At 34.5% G+C, this 6,337-nt stretch overlaps 1 long non-coding RNA gene across 1 annotated transcript; it reads left to right on the top strand.

Moving 5' to 3' along the window:
• Positions 1-4,203: 4,203 nt before the first annotated feature.
• Positions 4,204-6,011, top strand: LOC115617383. The gene is made up of 3 exons (XR_003994583.1): positions 4,204-4,291; positions 5,555-5,679; positions 5,776-6,011. It is a non-coding gene; the product is annotated as an uncharacterized LOC115617383 (long non-coding RNA).
• The last annotated feature ends 326 nt before the right edge of the window (positions 6,012-6,337 follow it).

Below are 6,337 nucleotides of genomic sequence, written 5' to 3'. Positions count from 1 at the left end.
TTCTCTTACTCTTTCATGCTGACTGAACACATTTGAAAATGCATATGAAGACTGTTTTTGATGTAGATACTTTGAAAGTAAATGTGCACTTAGGGGAAAACAGGCTTTGAAAATATCTTTGCAGTTGGTTTGAAGGGGAACAGAAAAGTTTGGAAATAACAGGAGAAATATGTTTCATAGGCAGCATTTCACCTGCTTCTGTCAGAGGTATTCAACATGGGTGTAAATAGTTATAATTTCTCCTAAATCAGCAGAGATTCTCAGGTTAGTGCTACATAAACTGGCCAGTAATTTCAAAGCAAGACAGAATCAGTGTGGCACAAAAGAAAATTGGTGCTCTTTCACTGTTTTCTGACTCTGAAAATTAAGGTCAGAGAGTCAGAGGTGATTGATAGCAACTAAATGAGAAATTAAGTCATCTCTGTAAGAAATTAAGCACTTTCTCTGAGAAATTAAACTGGTTTTAATTTAATTGAGTATCACTACTAGTATGAGGAACTTGGTTGTCTGTCTACAGAACATCTATGAAATGTTTACAAAAGCTGAACAGATTTCTATGACATCATTTGATATATCTTACCTTGTAAATTATTTTCCTGTTACTTGGATTTGCTTAAAGAGTGCAAATGCTTCTTTTCCCAAAGAACTATGTCTGAGCACAGTTACTAATCTATTACTCCTAGACTCATTCCAAAACTGTAACACATATAGAGATCATGAAGACTGAAGACTTGTAAAGACTTCAGGTCTGGTATATGCAGTGTGTCCTAATGCAGAGGACTCTGAAAACACAGCTGGTAGTGACAATTTTTGTTGCTTAGGACCACACACTGTCCTTTCTTATGCTTCACTGATAAATTACAAGAAAATTCACCTTACATGTGTGAGATGGGAGTCTATTCCTTTTGACATCTAATGAGTCTCTTCTTGGCACCTTTCAACTTAAAAGCAGTTTCTTACCTGTCAGACTACTGGACCCAGAGAGGAAAAAGATTCTTAGTCCTTTCACTTTCACCTCTTGTGCTTGGCAAGCAAAAATCAGAGCTAAATCAGGTTAGAAAGCATAATGGTGAGTATGGATTTCTGACTTAATAGTTGGGCACTCCCTTGAGGAAGCCTGTGTTCTGATTATCACGTAAAGCAAGAATCCAGCATGTGCAAGAAGAGGCCACAGGGACAGTAAATATCGACAGTCCTAGTACTGTGTAATTAGGAAGATATTGGTGGCTCTAAGAACTTTATTCAGAGCTGGATGTGAAATGAGGAATACCAAGCATAATGAATGACATGAAGAAGCATCTGTCTTCTTCATCGTCTATGGTACTGCAAATTTTTAATAATTGAACATCATATGCTTTCCCTACTGAGACAGAAGCCTGAGAGACTATTGTACTCAACAGTACTCTTTACTTAATTTCAGTTTTGAGCCACTACCTGTTTTGAGGAGGTTTCAGCAAAGAAGACAGAAAAGAGTTAAAAGCTGATGGCAGGCTAAAGACCTCTGTGAAAACCCTATTAATTTTTCAAGGTGAAATGGAATAGCTGTCTTTATAAGAAAAATTCCATTCAGCATCCCATGATACTGCTCTGTTCTCTATATCCGCCTTGAAGTTATAGGTATCGTCATAGAGAACTTAACACTCGCTATTCCATATGTTAGCAGTAATCAACATATCTCTGTGTGAATAAAGAGAAGAGATGGTGAAACCAATCTCTACAGACCATGAAAACCTGAATGTTTACTGTCATCTTTTGGCACATTTGCAAATAGGAGGAATATATTAATAGACATATATATTCATATATATGTGTATATATATGTACATATATACAAATATGAACACAGTAAACAAAACCAAACCAAACAGAAAAAAATAATTGTGCAGTTTCTTGCTCTGCAGAAGGTGTAAAGTATCTCACATACAATATGAAGTGTGAACAAAGACCTATACAATTATTTTTCTGATTGTAGCTAGAAATTCCCATCCTAAGTTGAGAAACTCCTCTTTATTGTGTTTGCACTGAAACTTGAACTGTGGAAAGTTTAAATTTCAACTAATTGACATTTTCTTGAATGTTTTTTCAACATTCTTGAAAAAATTAATCCTTCATAAACGAATTCCTGACAATTTCCAACTACAAACCAGAGTTCAGGAACTGACACACACTTCCAGCCTGATGTAGAGGTTATGCTGGAAGTTTCTTTATTTAAAGAATATAACATTTAATTTTTCATTATGTGTGTGATTTAAGTTTAGAAGTCAAAATGAAATATCACAGTGATAAATAGCAATCTGGAAAGAAATGGCAATAGGAGTGAATGACAGGAAGAGGTCAAATGGTAAGCTGACACTAATTCTCTATAACATCCTCTATGTGATATATAAAAAGAAAATTCATCATCAAGATAAAATCATAACACAGAGGGTCAGGCAGGTAGTACTAAAGGTGAACCAAAACACAGTGACAAAGTTCAAATAACTTCCCACTTCAGCAAGGATTTGATGTAAAAACCAACAAAGATACCTTCAATTGTTTGTATTTAAAGAGAGATCTTAACCATTGACAAAATCTTGATCATTAACTGAGGACAAAACTCTTCACAGACTGAACTTGGTTTTTTCTGTTAATACAAATTGGGTTTCAAGGCAGTCACTACATAAATTCTTGGTCCCAAAGGCTGACAGAATGCTGGGGAAATGGTCTAATTCTGTTTGCATTTAACCTTGTGAAAAAGTACATTTCTCAATACTGATCCAGCATTTAGCAATTATTCTCCTTGTGCTGGGAGTTCCTGCAGGCTGTCATACTGGCGGGAACAGCAGAAGAAGCTCAGATAAAATTATTCAGGCTGGTTATTAATTGCCAGTAGCGTGAGCTGGCTCATTTTGTCGCTCAAGGAAACTGTTCTCCTTGTGGTTTATGCAGATTTGTACAGGGCTACGTGGTTGCCTTTGCTTCTGCCTTTAACTGTGCAACCATTAGGAAAATTCTTCATATCTCTATGTCTCTTCATTGCATAGAAGCATACATAATGTAAATATACAGGTAGAGTTGTGTTTTGCAAGGATTAGTATGTGGTAAAAATAATAGGTGGTAAAAATAGCTGATGCCGTAAGGTGATGTCAAATTTACTGCAAGGCCAAATGAGTGTATGTATGTCTAGAGAGGTGGATAATATACATTGAACAGAAAGAGTATATGGAGTTACTGGATGTCAGCTAGATCTCAGCTTCTTCCAATAAAACTTTTCAGCTGAGCTTTGCAATCAGATTGAGGCAAATCTCAGAATTTTTGCTCTCTAAAGAAGTAAGTTGGCACAAAATCAAATGTTTTTCTCAATTTTTTCTTTCAAGAGAATAGTTTCCTACAGAAAAATCTAAAATTAAATTAAGAATTTGCTACCAAAGACATTTATAATTCTACTCAATGTGGTTCTTAAATTTTTGGGATTTGTTTTTCTGTATACTACATTATGATATGTCACAATACAATGCTAAATTAATTGAAAATAAATTATTTAGCATTCAGCTACACAGGTTTTAATTCCAAGATGGCAATAGAATGAGAACTTTCTGTTTCAGATTTTTCCCTCTGGCAACTATCATTGAACCATATAACATTTAAACATTTGGATCAATTTACCATTCAAAATTTAAAAACAATTGTCAGTTGAAAAAATATCTGCCGTCTCTGGCCAGCTGAAACATTGTTCACCTTATATCAACTACTACTCTTACAATTAATTTTATTCATTCCTAAACCCATTTGTCTTGCTCATATACAGTCATTCCTTAAGGCTAAGGCATTGTTTGAAAATGGCTGTATAGTGTCTTTGGCATGTCCGGATGAATCTAGATGTTTCAGAGGGGCTCAGCCTCTGGCTAAAGAGTACACATGTGTGCAACTACCGAGAAGTTCTTGATTCAGCACCTTGATGTTTCTAAAATACTACACAAGCTTCCACGTTGCCAGGTGATAGCCCAAACATTAGCAGTCTTTGTAGAATTGATCAAATGACCTTCCTTTTTATTTCCCCTCACCCACCTGGAAAACCCAGAGAGAGCAATCAGGGCAATGTCTTATCTTTATGCCAGATTGGTAAATTATAACAGTATTTCTTTTTCTCTTTTCATCTTTTTAACACAAGTGTCACCCAAAGTCAAAGTCAGGATTGACAGAAAGTTTCATCATTTGGAACTTCTTTGCAAAACAAGATATTCTCAGACTTAGCAGAAACTGAAATTTGAAAGGAGAAAATGTCCACCTCCCAAACTTAGCTGAAAATCAGGTAACATCTCGGACAATTCTGGTAAAATAGAGAAAAAACACTTTAAAAACAGTAGGCCACATTAACTAACAACTTTTTTTAATGTCATCTTTTTAGACCGACAGTACAATTTCTAAACAAAAAGAATCCTTCTTAATTTAAAAAGAATGATTTTCCAGTAATAAAATTTATGATTGTCATCTTTAAAGCCTATTTCATGTATGCATTTCATTAAAATTACCTCTTTCTCACAGCTTTCAGAGTGTTAATTTCCAATTAAAAAAAAAACAAAAAACAAACAAAAAAAAACCCAAACAAACAAAAAAAAAAACCCCAAAAAAACCAAAACAGAAAATCTTTCCAAACAACACTAATCCATCTATATTTCCTTACCTTGCCCAGCAGCCCTTTTGTCAGATAAATTGCCCCTGACTGGCTTTTCCTGTTTAATTTTGATTTGAAATTGGTGAGTATGGAAGGTGCACTTGAATGTAGATAAACTTAAGTAATGATCCTTCCTTAGTGTTTCTGTCTTTAGTAAGTAATTTAGCATTCACAAAAGCTTATAAACTGTTTTGGTTTTGGTTGGTTTTTTGTTTTTTGTTTTTTGTTTTATTGTATATATTAAAAGTGATTGTATAAACAAAGCTAATTACATATACATAAAAAAGCCTTATTTGGGGGGTAGTCCAATGATCAAAGTGCTGAAAATCTGACACACTTTTGTTAAATTGTTTTGAGTATATATATTACTTGAACTTCAGGTTTCTTTCTGAAGGGCTAAAGCTTCATGACTGTGAGGGTGACATTCTTGAATAAGTCTGTAATTTCCCTTGGCACCAGGCTTCATTTGCTCAAAGTATTCCACCCAGTGATGCCTTCCTTTTTCCATCAGGATTCTGGTGTCTTCTGACATTGATGATAGTGGCAGAATAAATTCTGGGGGGTCTTGCTTTGATTTATTGCTTCAATATAATATTTTTCTTTTAACATTCATCATCCCTTAGGAAAAAATCCTTGGATTCAGCTCTGTGTATTCTTCTTTATAGGCAAGCAAACTGCTTGAGATGAAATAAGAATGGGATCCTAAATGCTCCTTATTCTATAATAATTTGGACTTTCAGTTTATATAGGTTGTTTTGATATCTCTGTATTTCTTCTAACTAAGCTGAAAAGAAAAAAACTGTATCTGAAATTCATCTCTTCTTAAAAGATTCATGTATCTTTTTCAAAGTAAAAGTGCTAAGATAGTAGAATAATTTTGTGTGTTTTTCCATAAACCAGTTCTCTACAGGTCACAGACATTTCTGAAGACACTACATACCACTAAAAAGGACTAGGCAGGAACCTTGAGGTCAATGAAAAAGAAGCAAAGCAAATGCTGGAGAATGAAAGACATCAAGGATGAAGTAAGGACATAGAAAGACTGACTTGGACAAATTGCAGTTCAGAGTGGGATGGCAAAAACCTCTAACCATCACTTCTTGTCTTTCTCTTTTCCCAAGCAGCCTACAGGTATAGGTCCTTCAGGCTTTCAAAACTGGCCCTGTTGATGAAAAACAGCAACTATCATCAATCATGCTGATTCAAAGTCAAATACAGTGAAGTAGGAGCCTTCCCAAAATCTTACGGCCACTGCATCAAAAGCTACAATAAACATGTGTATGGACATATGCAATTCATCATTTACAATAGCCTCCTATGGCTAGTTAAATAAAATAAAACAACAATCCTCAATATGTAGATGAATATACTCAAGTGGATATGTTTATTTTAAAAGGACAGTTATGATTATTCCCATTAGTATCTCCGAAACCATTTTGGTAATGATTTATCTAGTTTGTGATTATAATCATTACAGTTAAAAATAATATCCTAGAGGTCACTGAGTATTTAGCAATTGAATCTTTGACCTTAATTCCATTCAGACTGAAAGTGAAAAATTTATCATGATAACACATTAACTCCAGTTGGATAACATAATTTCCCTGAATGCCTTAGAGAATGTCAATGGACAGTTTCAAAAAAAGTAATATCTGTGGAAGTAGGGTAATAAAAGAATACTCA

This window comes from Strigops habroptila, chromosome 1, assembly GCF_004027225.2.
Source record: "Strigops habroptila isolate Jane chromosome 1, bStrHab1.2.pri, whole genome shotgun sequence".
NCBI classification, from domain to species: Eukaryota; Metazoa; Chordata; class Aves; order Psittaciformes; family Psittacidae; genus Strigops; species Strigops habroptila.
This window is presented reverse-complemented; position numbering and strand designations above follow the sequence as displayed.